We start from the raw sequence: 20583 nt of genomic DNA on the forward strand, positions 1-20583 counted from the left end.
GGGCGTGGTGGCTCACGTCTGTAATCCCAGCACTTTGGGAGGCCAAGGCGGGTGGATCACGAGGTCAGAAGATCGAGACCATCCTGGCTAAAACGGTGAAACCCCGTCTCTACTTAAAATACAAAAAAATTAGCCGGGCGTGGTGGCAGGTGCCTGTGGTCCCAGCTACTCGGGAGGCTGAGGCAGGAGAATGGTGTGAACCCGGGAGGTGGAGCTTGCAGTGAGCCAAGATCGTGCCACTGCACTCCAGCCTGGGCGACATAGCGTGACTCCGTCTCAAAAAAAAAAAAAAAAGTGAATTCATATTGTATGAAAGTTTTCTCAATAAAAACGACAGAAAAGGAATTATGGAACCTCCATTCACCTGGATTCCCAAGTGACTATGAAAAGCAGAATCTTCTTGTCAACCACATAGACAATAAAGGGGAAATTAAATTTATTTTGAACCACTGAAATTTGGAATTCTTGTGTTAGCACAGTATAAATCAATTTACTACTAATACAGCTAATGAGTAGGAAATGTCCACAGATTACTTGAGAAATCCATGCCCTTGGTGGCGTGCACCTGTCATCCTAGCTACTTGGGAGGCTGAAGCAGGAGAATCGCTTCAACCCGGGAGGCAGAGGTTGCAGTGAGCTGATATCGCTCCACTGCACTCCAGCCTGGGAGACAGAGTGAGATACAAAAGCATCAAAACAACAACAACAAAAATTCATGCTGTGTTAAAATCTCCAAAATCCAATCACCTGACAATATATAAGACTACCAATTTATTTAGCTTTTAAAGGTCAATCCTGGTTTGAGATCAACTCTATATGTCATTGAACATACGGAACTATTTAAAAGTGACGTAGAACTTAGTGAAGACCGTAAAACCAAAAAACAACCTGAAAATCGTTGGAAAATAAATCTATAAGGAGTATCTGTTAGATGTTTCCAAACTTTTATTTACTTATTTATTTTCCTTTGACTTTACTTTTCTCATCATCTTAGAGGACCAAAGCAAGAAGATTAGATACTGGGTAATTACTTTCCTATACATCAAATAATTTCCTTTTGCTGTTTTGAAAAGTAAACCTTTCAAATAATTGTAATATCGTTAATATTGATGTATGAATATCACTGTGTCACATTTAAAGTGAATAAAATTGATACAAATTGAAATTGCAGCAGGTTAGTGAAAGACTTACTATATAAGCATCTGCCAAACTTCAATTTTTGCAAATCACTTTATAATTTCAAAATGTATCCTTTTTCCGACTTTCAAAATCTTTACCTGTCACAATAGTACTATTAGTACACTATTTGTTTAAAGTTTTCTAAGAATTCTCATAAACGTCAGTGTGTTTACGTTAATTATGTGAGGTTCACATGAGATTGATTTTGTAGCTTAATTTCCTCCTTAAGGCTCACAGGAAGATTTCTTCTTGGATTGTATATATGTAGATGAGGATTCTATGCCTCAAGAAGACCAAAATTATGTCCCGGATTTTTCATATATCCTTGAAATGGCTTTGCTAGTGTCACAATTTTTATTCCCAACAAAGAATAAAATTATCTGTATCTGCCATTAGTATCCTAAATTATTGTTGATGTAGTCATTTGTTTGACAAAGCAACTGTAATGAGATATTTAAATATAAATTTGCAAATAAATCAGTTTGCATCACTCTTTTGCTTAAAACACTTCCACGTGCTTAGACTAATATCCATAAAACTTAACATGGTTTACACAAATCTGTGTGTTCTGTCTCCTGCCTGTACTTCTGATCTTACTTTTCTCCAGAATCATGAGCTCATTCAAGCCTCAGAGCCATCCCTTTTCTAGTACATTGTTACCTTCACTCCAGATTTCACATGCTGGGGTCTCACCTTTGTGATCTCAGGTCAAGTAACACCTCTTCAGAGAAAGAATTTTCTCTAACAATGCCAGGAAAAATCCTCCTATTACTTTAAATAACATTATACTGTTTAATCAGATTGATTTACTTACATAAATGTCCTGGGTTATTTATTAGTTTACTTGTTTACTGTTGGTATTAATATTATGCCTCTAGAATAGAAGTCTATGAGGGCAGATGATGTACACTATGTGCCTTGAAGAATGCTAAAATTGTGGGAAGAATAAAATAAATGAATAATGCCTTGGATAACTCTGACATTAGATTTGATGCTCCCCACCCCACTACCTAACACATGCATATCTTTGCACACAACATTCTCCAAGTCGTTCAGCAACTCCTTTGTCAAGATTAATCTTGGACATTCACAGATTAAAGAAACCTCTACAATCCAAGTCACTTCTAAAATATATTAATAACCATTAATTTATACCATTCAATATTGTGCAAATAGCAAAAAAAAAAAAAAAAAAAAAAAGTCTGATTTTGGACCATGGGTTGTTGCATGGAGTCTGCTTGTTTTCCTGGACCTCAGTGAGCATTTTCTATGCTTGTCTAAGGGCAGGATTTGGCCATGTGTGGTTAGTTGATTACAACAAACATATGGGGAAAATGGCTGAGAATGCTCAAATATTAAAACCATATGTTACTGCATAGGAAACTATGCCTTATTAAAAAACAAAATAAAAACTGAGAATCCAGTTAGAAACATACAGTTCAAACCTTTTCTTTCGAAGCTTAACAGCACTCAATTTATTAAAGACTTTCTTTTAGATTGAACAGAACCTTTACATGTCAAACCAGCTACTTAAATAAAAATATTTCCTTTGACTACAGAAGGTTACAAAAATCAAACATCTTGCAAAATTTTCAAAACTGTTTAAAAGTGCCTTGAATCCTGTGAGATTTTTAATATTCTATTTTAAATGCCATGAAGACTTCACAGATTTTATATATACTGTTTATATAAATGGGAAGTTTTTACTATTTTCTCAATTACTATCATACCATCTTCATAGGAAAATGGTGCAGACAAGGAACTTGACTGTCATGCTTAGAAAAGATATTAGTCTTGTAATTAAAGACTAAGAAAATTTAGATCAGAATAGCATTTATACCAGAAGTAATGCTGGGTATCATTGGAAGACCTTAGACTCACACACATTTTCTTCTGATCCTCAGATGAACCTTATTACTATCCTTCATCAAATCTAAGGTGCCATTAATTATAAAATGCACCACCATTAAGAAATAAAAAACGCTGCCAATTTAGCTATGATATAATGCTAAATGTAATATAAACTCCTGATTTCGAAGAGTTTAAAATGTGAAAACATATGCATGTTCAAATCAATAAAGTATGGTGGTTATACAAACTTGAATTTTGGCTTCATGTCTTAAAATAAAATATAAAATATAAAGCACTTAAAGAAATTTTCAAAATGTTGTTTTGGTCCTCTCACATTTTCTTTTTCATTTTGAGGTCTGTTCTCTTAGCTAAGGAGCTCAATGTTTCCTCCTTATTTTCACTCCACACCACCTCCCAGCCCTCTCCATATTCACACAGCCCTTCCTGCAAACAGTCTTTTCTGAGCTTCCTCTTCCAGGTAGGGCCAGTACTCCAGAGTTTTCCATATCACTTTCTCCCTCTTTATTGCCACTGTTAGATATTGATCTGGTAGATTACTGTGGGCTAGGAAATTTGATAGTCACAGATAACCACATGTTAGCGGTTTAACAATATTTGCATTTTAACTGTGGAATCCTAGATTCACAAATTTTAGCTCAAATAAACCAGTCTTTTACAGTGTGTTTTGAAGTATAATTGCAGGCTACATTTTGAAATATACAGACACTTAATCCATGCAAATTATATCCTCATTTTCATTCATATCTATAGGGAGGCAACATGTTATAATACAAAGAACATGATGTTTATGACTCATTGAGACCTTTTTTTTTAACATGCACTATGCAATCTAGAAGTTGCTTAATATCTCTTAATTTTATTTTCCTCATTGTTAAAGTGAAAATCATAATACACACATTTCATAAATTGTATAAGCATTAACAAGATACCAATTATGTAGGATATTTTCTAGTATATAACCATTCTCCAACAATGTAAAATGATATATAGTGATATAACTATATAACATATAAGCATATATTATATATGCATATGTTTTAGACCTATATAATATATGCATATGTGTCTTAGTCTGTTCTCAGGCTGCTAATAAAGACATACCTGAGACTGAGTAATTTATAAAGGAAAGAGGTTTAATTAACTCACAGTTCAGCATGGCTGGGGAGGCCTCAGGAAACTTACAATCACAGTGAAAGGGGAAGCAAACGTGTCCTTCATCACACGGTGGCAGCAAGGAGAACTGCAGAGCAAAGGGGGAAAAAGCCCCCAACGAAACCATCAGATCTCGTCAGAACTCACTCACTATCACAAGAATAGCATGGAGGCAACCACCCCCAAGATTTAATTACCTCCCACCAGGTCCCTCTCATGACATGTGGACATTATGGGAACTACAATTTTTTTTTTTTTTTTTTTTTTTTTTTTGAGACGGAGTCTCGCTCTGTCGCCCAGGCTGGAGTGCAGTGGCCGGATCTCAGCTCACTGCAAGCTCCGCCTCCCGGGTTTACGCCATTCTCCTGCCTCAGCCTCCGGAGTAGCTGGGACTACAGGCGCCCGCCACCTTGCCCGGCTAGTTTTTTGTATTTTTAGTAGAGACGGGGTTTCACCATGTTAGCCAGGATGGTCTCGATCTCCTGACCTTGTGATCCGCTCGTCTCGGCCTCCCAAAGTGCTGGGATTACAGGCTTGAGCCACCGCGCCCGGTCTCGGGAACTACAATTCAAGATGAGATTTGGCTGGGGACACAGCTAAACTATATCAATATCTAACAGGTAAATATGTATTCATATACACATAGTTTCTCTCTTTTGAAACCTCCATCAAATTGTCAAATTATGCCTAAGTAACATTAAACACCTAACCTCTACTAACTCTACTATAAATCACTAGCTGTTATTCTTGATGGTTTTCTATCTAACTTTGCATGTGCTGTTTGTACACACATAAAAATCTTCACCTAAGGATCTAGGCAGCTATAGAACTATTTCGTGTCATGTCAATTTTTTGAAATTATTTTATTCGTCCTCATATAAATAAAATGAATTATCTATATCACTAAAGTATTTTTGAGTATTTGGTCATTATGCTTTTCTTTCTATGCGATTTTTTCTATTTTATTGTAATTCAAAACTGTATTGCTTTAGTAATAGCACAGCCCTACAATGAGACTGTCAGACCTTATGAATCTGTTGATTTATGAATTTCTCTGATAATTCTCCTCTTTCCTAATTTGTTCTTTTCCCTCTTCCCTTTATTCTCCATGTCTTCTGTTTAATTTTGCCCTTAAAAAAAAAAAATGGAACTCCCTTCTCACCTTTTCATCATCTCTCTTCAAAATTCCAGGGTTTCTTCTCGTACTCCAGACTATAAATCCAATGAACATGCATTTATTTCTAACTTGCATTTTAGATAGTTAAGAATTAAAACATATCTATTGATTAAAAATTAATTTTGCTCATCCCATACTTAACTGTATCTTTCCTTATAAAGTTCTATAAATAATTTTTTCAACTTGTTTATGTTCTCTGAAATTGGAAAATTTTTAAACAAATACAAATGCTAAACATTTTAAAAGAAACATATGGACAACTGTAGCAAACTTCTATTGCATGGAAATCCCACTATCTATGGAGAGGTCATTAGATATTGAGACACAGAGGGGAATTGCCAGAAATGAGGGAGATTGGTTTTGACCAGATACAACAACCAGAGTTCCCCCAACAAACTTGGCTGCTCAATTGCTGTCTTTGGAATTGGACAGAATAAGAGAGCATGGGACATAGGTTTAGAGAGTGATTTGATGGGCATTCTAGTATATATGAAGGTAATATGATGTTTAGTACAGCTTAAAGGAACCAAGAAAAAAATGTGAGTATGGATGTAAATGTGTATACATATTTTATATCTATATCTATATCTATATCTATATATATATATCTCTCTACAGTTTTACCATCCTGATTTCTGAAGTATCACTGTTACTTTAAGCCTCAAACCGGTAAGAATAAGCTGACTAATAATAAAGGCAAATACCTTGGTATATTTTTATGTATGTTCTTTAAAATACATTTTGCTTATAAATAAATAAAACCTTTCAGCTTTCTCTGTATCTAAAACAATACTTGTCTAATTATCAAATATTTAAAAACAGTTTTTGGAAAGAAGGGTAAGTCAGAGCTTTGCTAAGTGACATAAAAAGCTGTTTGAGAAGACAGGATATATCATTTTTTAAGTTATATTTTAAATATGATGAAATTTAAATATCTGCAGTACATTTAAATAAATACACATAATAAGCAGATGTTGATGTATTATCAGAGCTGGAGGAATAAGAAAACTAAACAGGTGATGTAGGCTAGGGAAGCTTATATCTAGTGTATAAATTCAAAGTCATGAGGCTATATGACGTTTTTAAAGACAAGAGACTATAGAAAGATTTACAGGGAGTGAATAACAGACCTTGGGCAAGTATTCACATCAAATGATAAAAACATAGAGGAAAAAGTCAAGTTATATAGAGAAAATCTAAGACTATACAGGCAATAGGAAGAAAAATGAAACATTGTTAAGTAACATTGGAAAAAAAATAAAGCATGAAAAATGCAAAGAAAATGGTAGTGGCCAAGGGTCTCAGATTCTACTGTGAAGTCTAAAGAAATGAATATTGAAAAAATATAAATGGATTTGTGATTAGTGACCTTGGGGAATTCAAATTCAATACAATTGTTGAGGTGATATAATATGCTTAGGAAGTAAAGGAATCAAGGAAAAGAGAAATAAGATGGAGCAAGACTGCATAGTAAAGTGAAATCCTTTTAAAAATGGACATACTGGAGAACTATGTAGACAATGGTTAATGTTCAGTGGTTAGAGAAGACTTACATTGTAGAAGGAAGAGGGTAATTGATGGAGGAGAAAGGACAAAATTATGGACTTGACAGTCAGTTTAAATGTTAATGGAGAGTTCCTGAGTGTGTAGGAGCAGCTGCTGACAGGAGCTCAGCATATGCCAGTTTTAACTAGCACCCCTAGTCAGATGAGTCCCAAATACTGTCTCTTGACTTGACCTCTTCCCTGAACTCCAGTTGAGTGGGTGGGCTTGTCACTCAGGGAAACACCACAAGTGATGCAACTATGTTCCTATCCAACTCATTCCATTATTAGTCTACAGACACACATCTATTTCTGTCTGCCAATTTGTCTCTGTTAGCTTCACCAAACCCGTACTTTTCTTTTCACACTTGCCTTCCAAAAATACATGACTTAATACATTGACAGTATCACTGCATGTGATTTGAAACGTAGAACCTAGAAAAGGAAAAGTGTTGAATGGATCAATGAACAAATGAATGGATGGATAGATGCGTAGGTGGGTGGGAGGATGGATAGATGATTAAATTTATTGATTGCTTATTATCTACCAAGTATTATTCTAGTCTTTTCTTATGCAGGAGTGAAAATGAAATAATTTTTCTGCCTTTACAGCCAGATATATACAAAAAAAATGTATATTAATTTGTAATAAACACTAAGAAGATCAACAATGCTTAATGAGAGCATTGACAATTGCAGACTGCAGGAGCTATTTTCTATTGGTTGATCAGGAAAGACCTCCATGAATAGCTGACATTTGAGCCTAAAACTAAATGAAATGGGAGAACAAACTACACTTGATACTTGGGGAAAGAGTTTTGCAGGTACAGGGAAGACCAAGTGTAAAGGTCCTACAGTAAGAATATACTTCACCCGTCTGAAAACCAACGAAAAGGCCATATTAGCTTGATTAAGAGGCGTGAGGAGGAAAATGAGACCAGAGTGACAATGGAAGGCCAGATCATGGAGTACCCTTTTGACCAAGATGTAGTTTTGCTAGATTTAGGACATAAGGGCACAGAGTGTCCAGTTAAATTTGAATTTTAGATAAACAGCTAATATTTTCAATATATCTATGTCCCTCATATTGTATCACACACAGGCATTAAAAAAGTATTTGTTGTTCACTTGAAATTCATATTTAACAAGGTATCCTGTATTTTATCTGGAAACTTTAACGTGGTGACATCTTTGCATTTTACTCTGACAAGGAATTGTGCTGAAGTATTTTGAATGAAGAAGTAGAATAATTGCTTGTATGGCAAATAAATAATAAAGTGGTAAGGATAATCACATGAAGACTGGCAAGAGGGCTATTGTTACAGTCAAGGCAAGAGATGATGGTAGCTTGCCAGAGCGGTAGTGGAGAAGAGAAGGTAGCAGTAGAAAGTAGTGAGGAAGTTACCAGTAGTAGAGGTGACAGATTAGATTTGTGATGAAAAAGAAAGAAAAGAGTCAAAAAATATTCCCAGATTTATTGCCTAAGTAACTAGGAAAACAGAGCTGACATTTCCAGAAATGGAGATGATTAGAGGAGGAAAAAAATTGAGGCATAAGATCTTGAGTTAAAAATTTTGATTGATGTGTATTTTCCCTACCATAAATTTCATCCATTTGAACAATAGCATTTCATGATTTTTAGTAAATTTAGAGTCGTGCAACCACAAATACAATCTAATTGCAGAATATTTTCACCCCCGCCGAAAAAATTCTTTTAGCCTATTTGCAGTGATTCCGTGTATCCACCTCAGTCCCTTGGCAACCACAAAATTACTTTCTGTCTCTATAGATTTGTCTTTCCTGAACATTCCATGTAAACGTGAAACTAGGCCTCATAATTCCTAAGCCTCATAAAATTTAGAAAGCTTGGCCATCATGAAACTTAAACCCCAGATGGCCACGGATAGCCCCCCGATGTTCCCAGAACCCAACAGAAAGACAATTCCGGGAAATAGCCTCATGAGGTCCCACCCTGATAACCTCATTGGGTCCCACCCTGACTCAATGTCCCCAATGTTCCCGGAATCAGCAATTCCAGGAAAGAACCTCCTAAGGTCCCACCCCAACCAATCAGAACAAGATACCTTGCTCAGGCCATAGACAGACCCAATTACCACGCCCCTAAAGCTTTGTTTGAATTTCGCGCCCTAAGCTGTGTTTGAACTTGTGTTTGCCTATATAAACAACCTGTAACAAGCACTTGGGGTCCCAGGGCCAACTTAGAGCTTGGGACCCTAGCGCGCTAGTAATAAATAACTCTCTGCTGTGAATCTCGTGTCGGTGATCCTTCGCGGCGACCCCTGCCCAGGAGGGAATCGACAATTGGGTTCCAACAAACGGAATCTACAATATATTGTCTTTTGTGCCTAGTTTCTTCTACTAAGTATTATGTTTTGAGGTTCACCTATGTTATAGCATATATCAACTCTTCGTACCTTCTTATTGCAGAATTGTATTCCATTGTATGGATAGATCACTAATTGCATTGTTTCCAGTTTGCAGCTATTAGAAATAATGCAACATTGAACATTCATGTACAAGTCTGCATATAGATGTATGTATTTACTTCACCTGGGTAGATTCCTTGGAGGAAAATTTCTGAGTTATAAGGTAAATTTATGTCAATAGTTTGGTTTTGAGCTAATCTCCAGTAGAGATTTTGAGTGGGTACCTTCCATATGGATCTAGAGTTCAGAAAAAAATGTAAATGTAAAATTGGAATTTAACATCATAAACATGATTTTGAAGTCATTGGGCTGAGTAAGGTAACATAAATAGTGAATACAATTAGAAAAGAGAAAAGGTCTAAAGATTCACTCTTGGCACACACTAATTTAAAGGTTAGGAGATAAGGAAGTTTGATGAAAAGAGAAAAAGAGCAAACAGAAAAAGGGTCTAAGCAGATACTTTTTGTGTCCTATCATATCTCCTTGACCAATTTTTAGGCTCAGCTGAGCTGTGGTGGACAGTTTCAGTACATGCTAACAGCCTTCCAAGTTTTTCTGCTTTACTGCCTCCAGACTTCTTACAAAGTGGAAAAGCTCACTCAGCTCTTGTGGTGGTGTATGGAATCAAAGACCACAGAGGTAATTCTTGGTAAAGAGAAGATGGGATACGGGGATTACAAAGGCCTCAGTCTCCTATTCTTTGGCAAGATAATTCTGAGACTGGCTCAGCCCATAAACGATCCAGGAGATTTTGCTGTAAGCAGTTTCAGAATAACAAAAAGACTGACTGGAGTTGATTCAAGAAAAAAATAATGGAAAGAAAAGAGAGGAAATTGAGATGCCTCTAGGATCTATTTCTAGGAGTTTTGCTGCAAGGCAGAGGAAAGAAATGGCATGGTAAGTAGACAGAGATAGGCAGTGAAGACAGTTCAAAGGAAGGATTTGTGTTAAAGGTGGAGGATGTTACATTGCATTTGCACAGTTTAAGGGAACAGTAAAGATGCAGGAGATAGAGGGAGAACTGCTGGAGTGATATCTTTGAATAGATAAGAGATGTGATGAGGGTGCAAGTGCAGAGTTTTATCTTAGAAATAGGGAAAGGCAGAGCTTTTGGATATAGATATGAATATACTGGTACATTTAATAGTGGAAACATGTGCTCGCCTCTTGACTCGAAGAATAAATTCCTGTCCAGATAGTGGATAGCCACCTTCTATTTGAACCCACCAACAAGAAGGAATTTTTATATTTTAAAAAGAAGCCATTCTATTTCAGACAGTCCTAGGGTACCACAATTTCTTCTCCATAGTATTGAGCCAATGGGTAGACAGTAGAGGTATAAAGTCTTAGGAATGGATGGTAGAGGCACATTTGTTACAGAATAAGAAACAACAATTATAGCAGATGAGGAGGGTAGGGCAAATATTCTCATCTACCAGCCAAGACTAAGATTGGAAAATACTAATGCAGGAAAACAAAATCCCCTGGGGAAAATATAGTTTTGGCAGTCACAAGTATTAACAGACAAATTTAACCACAAAGCAAGTACAATGTAACTTCTTCAGCATAAGTAAATCTATTTTATTTTATTTTATTTCACATTTGAAATTCTCATTCAACCTTATTGAGTTGGGTACTGACATAAAGATTTTGATTCACAAGTCTTATTGGAAAGGTGTCTCAAGTAAAATCACATAATAAATTGTTACAATAAAGATTAGAAAACTGCTCACTTTAGTTCTATTTCTGCCAGTCTCAGGCTGTATAGTAATTCTTGTCAATTCTAAAGAAAATAATGACTTATGTTAACATTTAATTGTTACCTGCTATGGTCTCACGTTGATAGGTGACAGAGGTAAAAATGTCTCCTTCCTGATGGCATCATTTCGGCGAAGTATTCTTTAAAAACTCTGAGAAAAAGTATATGACAACATACTAGTATTCAATGACTTTATCTAAGAGGAGGCGGTGAGATCATGACAGAGCAGGAGTCCCAGGAAAGGGGTGTTAAAGTATAATGAGGTTGAGTAAGGGGCAAAATTTCAGACAAGAAGCCAAAGTCCCTTCACTCCTTGTAAATTTAGTCTTATGTCTGTACAGTTGGATTATATCAGGGCTTTTCAAACTCTTTTCATAGATTTCTTTGTAAGCCACATTAGCTGGAAAGATCTTCATGGAGAAGGAAGTCAAGATGAATGATCAGAGCTTTAATACTCTCACTTATATTTCAACCACAGATATCTTTGGAAAAGTAAAAGGGGTTCCATTAATTTAAAAAACTTATATGTGGAAAATCACTGTTTTATATGATCTCTAAAAGTCCTATCAAACAATTCCATGAAAAGTCTCTAAGGGCCCATTGTACTCATTGGTGTGATCCAAACCGAAAATGTGTCCTGGGGACTGCATCACAGATGCCAATTTAGATGATAAGTAGTGGGAAAGGGGCAAAAGGAGGCAGTGGTCTTTGTAGGGACAAAGTAGACAAAGGCATTGGATGAGAGAAAGACAATTTGCTGAAATGTAAAGGCAGAAAGGAAGTGGAAATATATTGCAGACAAGCTGCCTAAGATCACATTTTGTCTCTGAAATGCCAATTAGAACATCCAAATAAAACACTATGAAGTTATAATTATAAAATATGTCTACATATATACAGACATATTCATATATTTATGTGCATGTTTTATATAGGCACCCACACCTTATAAAATTATATTAAGAGAGAATAGTGAAAACTTATCTAAATGTGTGGCCCATGCCATCTAAAAGTAGTCCAGACAAAAGATAAGATAAATACAGCTTATAATACACACCCAAAAGAATCATGATTGTGGGGGTAATTCTAGTATTCCTTTTATTTATCATTTAATCCAATTTGAAGAGTCAAACCTGTCGACTGAGGTTTGACTTTTCCTCCCCATACACAGTATTAAACTTAATTATAAGTTGATTTTTCTTGTTAATGAATTCTCCTTTGAACAAGCTAGCATTTTATTTAAAGCAGTTCTCAAAGCTATCAATGATATCTCCAACAAAACAAAGTTACAAAAGTTTTCTCATTAAAAAAAATAGGTAAACTACTGTTTAGACAAGCCTGGAGGTATGATGTAGGTTTTTGCATTGCATAAATAAATGCCTTCGTTTTCCATGGGTTTCTTGCTCAGATTCTAATTTTTGATGCCAAGGGTCATACAGTCTGTTTTACATGGATAAGTCAAAAAAAAAAAAAAAAAAAAAAAAAGGCGATATGTTCTATTCTTAGAACCCCTACTTTTCCTACAAGTAATTTTTTTTTTAGTGGGAAGAGAGTAGAATCCATCCTTTCCCTACTCACCTTACATCATTTTTTTCTGACTAGATAACAACAAAATAATTACCTTTACAAAAAATACAGATTTTTTATGCTAAATACAAACTTTGGTTTATCTCATGTGTATACAATTAGTGTGTATATCTTTGGAATTATGGTCCAAAACATAAATTTTTAATGTATTTTATAAAAAACATTTACACTTTAGCCTGCTCTGACTACATTCAACTGGTGCTACTGTGTTTCACAGCAAGACTAACTTTCTGACTTTGAAAAGTGTTCTTCATGTTGCTTTTTATATGACACCAATTTCATTGTGCACCAAAGGTGACTGAGAAACATTTTATTGGTTAAAAATATTACAATAAGTGACTGTCCTCCATGCAATTTCCAAATAAGAATCAATCAAATCTTGTGTGGCGATGTGCAAATTTTCAGTCAATTTTAACTGGCTTGGTTCTTCCGAAGGTTAAGGTAGTTTAATGGTTGAAAGCACATTGCAGTGCAGCTAGCTGCAAAAGTCAAAGGCTAGAGGATGAGGATTTTATTTCCTTTTAGCTTTTGCCATGTCTGTTTTCTGTCCAATCTGCCTCTTGCTGCCATTTAACCCATGCTTTTAAAGACAAGAGGGGTTGAGATCTTGAGGGCCTCTGGCTTCATTTTAACAAGGCATCGCTAGCACTTTGGTACATAATTTGTCATAAATGTCAGAGGTCACTGGGTGTTCGAAACCTACATCCAGCACATGGTCATTATGACAGCAGTTATGTTTCAAAGGCAAAGGATGTTTTGTAGTATTTACTTTAGTGTGTTGGTGCTATACCTCAGAGTATATCTGAGAAGATTCTACTTTAAATGAAATCATATTTGTGGTTATCTGACTAAGAAGCAGTAACAAAAAACAGATGAGCTTTCAAAAGATACTCTATTTGGTTATTCTGAAATAAAATGTACACCAAGTAGTACTTTTTCATTTTTACCTCATGTTCAAGTGCTGATAATGAATTTTCCAGCTTCACATTTCTGAGAAGAGTTATAAAAATAAAATTAAGCAAATTATTAAAATGTGCTAATGTGAATTTCTATACCTAGCTTAGATCATTTAAACTGCCTAAAATTATAACAGCTATAGATGAATCTCTATGCAACAGCTAAAGATCATTATCTAATAGCATCATCAGATGGAACAAATACAAAGTAATAGATTTCACTATACCTCTAAATTTATTAGTTTAAATTTTAATAATTTCTTCATTATTTTACTCTATTTTTTACTTATGCTATTTTATACTAAACATTTTTCAACAGGACCTGACACCTAAAATTGAAAAGCAAGATTCAAATCCAATTATATTTTTATGAAATAATCCCAGCAGAATTGGTGAAGAACTAACACTTTATGTTAAATGAAGAGGTTCATGATTTCTCAAAACACACTGAATTTTAAGGCATGAGTTTAGCAACAAGAAGCCCTGGACATAAACTAGTCAGGCACCTATGATAAAAAAGATAAAAATGTTCTTAAAACTGGTTGAAAATAAAAAGTGAGAGAACTCTGGTGCCGCCCTGAGAGAAGTGTACTATTAAATGTCTGAGCCTGTAGGGAATGTGAATGATTATTTCCTAATACAGCTGATAAAATGGGCTAGGAAAGATGCTGATACAGCTGTGGGGCCTGGATCTATCCACATAGCTGTGGGGACATCAACTCTGTTAAAAATCAACCAAACTTCCTGGGAGATTCTTCACTAGTGTTGCTCATAATTTTATCTCACAAAATATAGAAAGGGTAACAAGAATTGTTACTCTGAACTTCACTTTGAAACATAAGGAAGAATTGCTTAATGATCTAGCAGTGACAGCAATCTTGGGGGAAATTAAGACATCTTATAGTTAGAATTAAGTTTAGCTGCATGCAACAGAACACTCAAATTAACTAGTTTAGTGCATAAGATTTCATTCTTTGCTAAAAGGTACAGAGGTCAGCTCACCAGGATTCGTGTAGCGAGATCCCAAGTGCAGGTCCCAGGCTCGTTTCAGCTTTTCATTCAGAGTAGAACAGGTTAAGAGCACAGATAGCCCAACTTCACCACTTCCTAGTTATTTAATCTTTGGCAAGTCACTTCATCTCCCTCTGCCTCAATTTCTACATCTGTAAATAGATTTATAATCACTAACTATAAATTACTTTAATGAAAATTGTTAATTGGAACTGTGGATAGTAATTTGTAATAACTACTCAAAAGTAATAGTAGCTAATGTTTAATGAGTGCTTCTCATTTTCAGACTCTATTCTTAACTCCTTACTTGCTAAATAAGGTACCAATTGTATAATGCAGGATCAAAATGCTGGCCCAGGCAATGCATCTGCATGATTCCTGCTCTTAAGTACTATTTAGGATGAAGAAATTGAGATCCCTAGTTTATATGATTGTTGAGAAGCATGTATAAATTAATACATATAAAGTGTGAAGAATCATTCTTGCTACATAGTAAGTACTAAATATACTGCTGGCTATTACTTTATCTTCTTTATTACTACTGCGTTTCTGATGTGTTCATCTTCACCCTAGTCCAAGATGACTGCTAAAGCTCCAATCATTTCATCCTCATTAAAGAAGCTTATGTCACCTTCCTTTAAGGACACTTTCTGCATATACATAATCTCTATTTACATTAAATTTGTCAAAATTTAGGCCCAAGAACATGCTTTGCTACAAGAGGCTGAAAATATGGTCTTTATTATGTGTTCTGGTAAAATTTGTGGACTTTTTCACTCAGAAAATAAAGAAAAATATTAAATACTGGGGAGACACAAGCAGCAGTTTCTGCCATGTTACCTATGAGTTCATAAAAGTATAAAAATTGTCTATTGGAGATTCTCAAACAGACATGTAGGTTTTTAGAGCATTTATTTAAAAAGTAGGCAAAGTATAGGCATGATGTGATGTCTAGAACCTCCTCCTTTGCCTTTCCACCCCCAAAAATATTTTTAAGAGAAAAAAGGATAAACAAAACAAAAATTAAACCTATGTATAAATAAAGAATAAATATCTAAGGGAATAAAGAAGGAATATCTAAAGAAATTATATGGATTTTTTGAAGAGCTCATCTTTATAAATAAAAGAGAATTTCATAGACCTCTAAGACTAACACTAAGAAATGAATGTCAAAGGAGAGATAAAGTTTTATAGATAATATTGAAAACAAGAAAGTCAGCTTTAGCTGTCCTTGGTATACAAAAATGAGCCAAAAGACAGAATCACTCGGTTTGGGAAGATGGAGGTGAAATCCACAACTACCCATCTGTTATTCTTTATTTTTAGCCTCCAATGTAAAGACTCTTGATATTGAGAAGAGCATAACAAACATCATCAAGACAGTTACATGTAGCTATTGTGCCTTTCGTGCATGGTGCTTTGCACATGCTGTTTCTCCAGTCTGGAATACCTTTCTTATCTTCTTCACTCAGTTAACTCCCACACAACCTTCAAGAAATAGTTCAAACAATTCTAGAAAGCTCAGAGTGAGTGGGAGAGTTTCAAGAAGACACTTCTGTGCAATGAGATCCAAGATCCTTCTTACACAGGGGTAGGGTAGGGCCAGTTGAACTCAACCAGATAGGTCAGACTCAGAATTTTGGTTCCATATGCCAGAGCTCCTCCTAAACAAGGAGGCCAGAAAAAGGTACATCTAGCATATGAGTAAATGTCAAAATGAGGACAAAATGGGAGACAAATTCACACATCAAGTCCAGTGAGCTGAAAACAGGGCATAAGTAACCCTTCATATTAGGTAGAAATGTCAAAAAAAAGTAGAGCAATTAGGTAATGAATCTACTTTGAGTTTTAGCGATTTCCACAAATGTCTTTGGATGTCTTCAAATGTCTTTGGATATCTTAAGTTGTCTTTTCTATTTGTCAGTTTCAGTTTTCTCAGCTATAAATGGACTTTCAGGACAGGTTATGACAATTAACTAAGATAACACATACAAAGCACCCTGCTTTGTTTTTGGCACAAAGTACTTGTTCAATACTATGTAGCTCTAAAAATCATGAATGATTGAATACCTTGCCTAAAATAAAGAGTGGAAATGAATCAACAGTTTCCCAATTTTCAAAAAGAAGATGGCATTATCTTCACTTGAATAACATGCATACCCAAATTTGAAGTAACTATGCTTTCTTTCTACTTGACTCCCAAACCAGGTCCTCCTGAACTCTCTGCCAGTTTCTTCACTTTTTCGTCTCTGTCAATGTCTTCACCTTTCTGGGTTATACAGGCTCAAATATTTAAAGCCCTGTTTGATTCTTTCTGCCTCATCCTTGCATTATTCACTTGTCAAGGTTTATGTAGATTCTAAATGCTCTGTGTCACTCACATCCATTTCCATTAACGGAGTTTGAGCCCTCACTCCTTTTCTCCTGAACTGTTTAAAACCATCCTACCTGCTCTTTCACCTCTTTGCCACCCCCATAATAATGCATCCTCCAGAATTCTTCCTGTCGAATGTCATCTCATTTACTTTAACACATCATTTCAATCTGTCAGTATCATTGCAAATCCTAATTCTGTCATCTACAACTTATTATCCCTCCCTCACTGTATCCCTTACCTTTGCTTTCTATATTGTTTTCCAAATTATATAATTTAAAAATATGCAATAAAATGAAGTAAACTATTTGCCCCACATAGTTTGAAACCATTTGCAAGAGTGATATCAATTCAAACCAACTTAATAAAATAAATATGTATATGTTTCCTTCCTTCTCCAAGGTGGTACAGTGTGACAAAAGTATTTTACAGTCTTGCCAGGGATACAGGACTGGTTTACATTTCTAGATTTTCACTTGGTAGTTATTTGAAAAGGTATTTTAAGTTCACTGAGTAGGCAAAATGGTAATATTGATAACTGGACTATGTTTTAATGTTAACAAAATTATTGGTAAAAGCAATCCAGCTCAGTGTTCAGAATATGAGTGCTTAATACATTACAATTCAAAAAATTTAACCATCATACTAAATCTACAGAAATACAAAGAGCGAGACACAACTATTGTTAGAAACTTACAGCCCAGTTGAGAGAGATTATCGATGTGATAAGAAAAATGCACATATATTAATACAAAAAGCTGAATGTAATAAATCCTAGTGAAATGCAAGGGGATTCAAAGCATGGAGAGGTCACACCAGTCTCGAGGATAGGCACTAGTTGATTGTTCTTGAAAGGGACTTAAGGGCAATTGATTTGAGGGGAATTGGTGAAAGTTTTTAAAGAGGGAGTTGAATGATTAGAGCTAGACTTTAATAAAACTCGACAGAGAAACACGTGGGTTATATCATAGGCTTAGGAAGAGAAAGCCAGTAAAAATATATTCAAATTGCATTTTTCTCTTACTTGACTCCTAAGCTGCATTTGAAGCTATTGACATTACTTCTTTTTTGATCGAGTTCCCAATCTCTTCTTTTTTCTTCAAGTTACCTCTCTCTCAAGTTCTTGTCAAAAATCTTTGGTTATTTTTCAGTCTTATTTCTGACACCTTTTTCTCTACTCCTGTTTAACTATTGATGTCTCCAAAGTTCTTCATAAGCCTCCTTTTATATCATTCCATTTACACTCTCTTTACATAAATTTATCTGGATCAAGGCTTCAAATCCTGTCTATATCTTGGCAATTCCCAGCACTAAATATCTTTGCAGAATGCTCTTTTGACCTAGAGATTTGCCTTCATCTGGCTCTTAAACTTCCACAACTGAATATTCAAACACCTCTAACTCAAGCAACTCACCATCTTTAAAATGAACTCTCATTTATTCACTTATTCCACAAATAGTCTCTGAGCTTGTATTCTGAACTATGTGCCAGTTGAAGGTATTAGTATTTGGGCTTCACCATCAAACAGAGAGATCAATCCTTCTAAAATGGCATTGAATTCACACAGCCAAAGGTTTTTCAGTATGGTAATTCTGATCTTGACTCCCCTCTACTACCTTTTTCAAATCCTTCATTTGCTTGCCAATGTCTTCAGGATAAAATTCAAACTTCTTAGAACAACATTTTCAAAACCAGGACAAATAAGTGATCTAGTCCATACTTACCTACTCAGATCTTTTTTTGTTTGTTTGTTTGTTATATTTTGCACTTTATGTAACTTGCAATTCACATATGAGCAATCCCAACAAGTAGCAAGGGCAAGTCTTAATCTTTGCCCTTGCTATTTCCTCTATCTGAAAAGCTTTCTCCTCATGATTCCTTTCCCATCTAGCTAATGCCTACTCACTCTTTGAAACTCAGCATTGGCTCTTCCACAATCATTCTTTTATTTCTTTAACCTGAATTATGTGCCCATCTCTATACTCCTATGAACATTTTGTATACTCCATCATAGCACTTACCTAAATCTATGACAAATATTTACTTTTTAATCTCAGTTCGAGTTGTTTCTGAGCTAATGGAAAATGGGGACTTTGCTGTTCTTCTCTCATTTTCTGTGCTACTTATCATGTTATTCTTTCTCAGTTCCAAATCCACTCTTCTTTCCCTGCTTGGTAATATTATATATAGCTGGACCATGTCAACCTTTCTCCTTTGCCCAGTGACTCAGTGTTAGACCTGCTAGTACAGAGGTCTGCAGGAACATAAGCAAATATTAGAAATAGACTTTCCTTAGTGACCAGCCCATCCATATCCTCCGACTGTTTTCTTGACCACTTGGTAAGCCTGTTGTAGGGACCAGGTCGGGCTTGTGCCCTCCAGCAAGTCTCTCAGTCCCTCAAAAGGGACATTCCTAAGGCTGAGTGACACACTGCCCCACAGGTTTCCCATCCCTTCTATGGATCACTTTTTTCTTCAGCAAGTTTCTTAACCATCAGCAGGCCATGTGTTTCTGTGATAGTCATACTTTCTCCCATAAGGTCTGAGTCTGAGTTAAGAGAGAATTCCTCTTGTAAGTTCTTAGTTTCTTCTTGTTCCCTCTCCCTTAGCCTTAGATATAGTAGCTGCTTTCTGCATTTACTATTTCACTTGAATTGGAGTCCTTTTTTAATCGTATTTATTAGTTAACAATTCTTTATTTTATATATACCCTGTTCATATTATGGGTGTAGTTTTCTTCCCCTGGCTGGACTCTGACTAATATATTTCTTGGCACAATGCTGAGTATGGATTGAGAGCCAAGGAAATTGGGGTTAGATTTCTGACATAATGATCATTGAAAGGTGCTAAAAGTCTAAACTGCTAAGTCAGCTGGAAGGGCTAGATGTGAGGATCATTGAGAATTCAGACTTTACTGAAGATGGTAGCTGACTACAGATGAGGGGCAAGATGGAGCTAGTGATAACCAGCACCAAAATTTTGAGGCTGAGACACTGGGAGAATGGTCTTACTGTTAAAAGAAAGAAAGAGGCAGCTAAGGAGTTGGATTTCTTTAGAGAAAAAGATGGTAATTTTCAGTGACTTATTTTTTAAATAACACGCTTATTTTTTGAGAGAATAGAGTTTATTTTTTTGCAGTGGACGGAGAATATGTGATCATATCAATCATTTTACTCCAACTGGTAAAACACAATCTAAAAAGCTCAATAAATGTCTTACTGGGCAAGATGTCTCCTTCTTGCTCACATAGCAGCTCAATGTCAGCTTTTGGCTGAAGAGCTCCGACATGGTGATTTGGGGACCCAGGATCCCTTCAGCTCATGGCTCTACTTTCTCTCTGGGAATCCTTGGTTAGAGCTTCTGCATCTGCTTGCAGATGGGGGAAGAGAGTGAGAAAGAAAAGTGGCCAAATTCAAATACCTGTGGCACGATCAAGTGAGAAAATAAAGAAGAAAGAAGAGCCCATACCACTTTAGTCTTTTTTGATTATATTAAATATCCAGGTTTGTGTGAAGCAATCCCAA

The 20583-nt window shown here is 35.6% G+C and overlaps 1 long non-coding RNA gene across 1 annotated transcript in view; it reads right to left on the reverse strand.

Moving 5' to 3' along the window:
• Window positions 1-5365: 5365 nt before the first annotated feature.
• The window catches only part of LOC114678853 (uncharacterized), a 34012-nt gene continuing 18794 nt past the window's right edge, over window positions 5366-20583 (reverse strand). Inside the window, exons 2-3 of the long non-coding RNA XR_003730440.2 lie at window positions 11195-11281; window positions 5366-5415 (exon numbers count right to left, since the gene is read on the reverse strand). This is a non-coding gene — a long non-coding RNA (uncharacterized LOC114678853). The remainder of the gene's footprint in view (window positions 5416-11194; window positions 11282-20583) is intronic.

This window comes from Macaca mulatta, chromosome 6 (assembly GCF_049350105.2).
Source record: "Macaca mulatta isolate MMU2019108-1 chromosome 6, T2T-MMU8v2.0, whole genome shotgun sequence".
NCBI classification, from domain to species: domain Eukaryota; kingdom Metazoa; phylum Chordata; class Mammalia; order Primates; family Cercopithecidae; genus Macaca; species Macaca mulatta.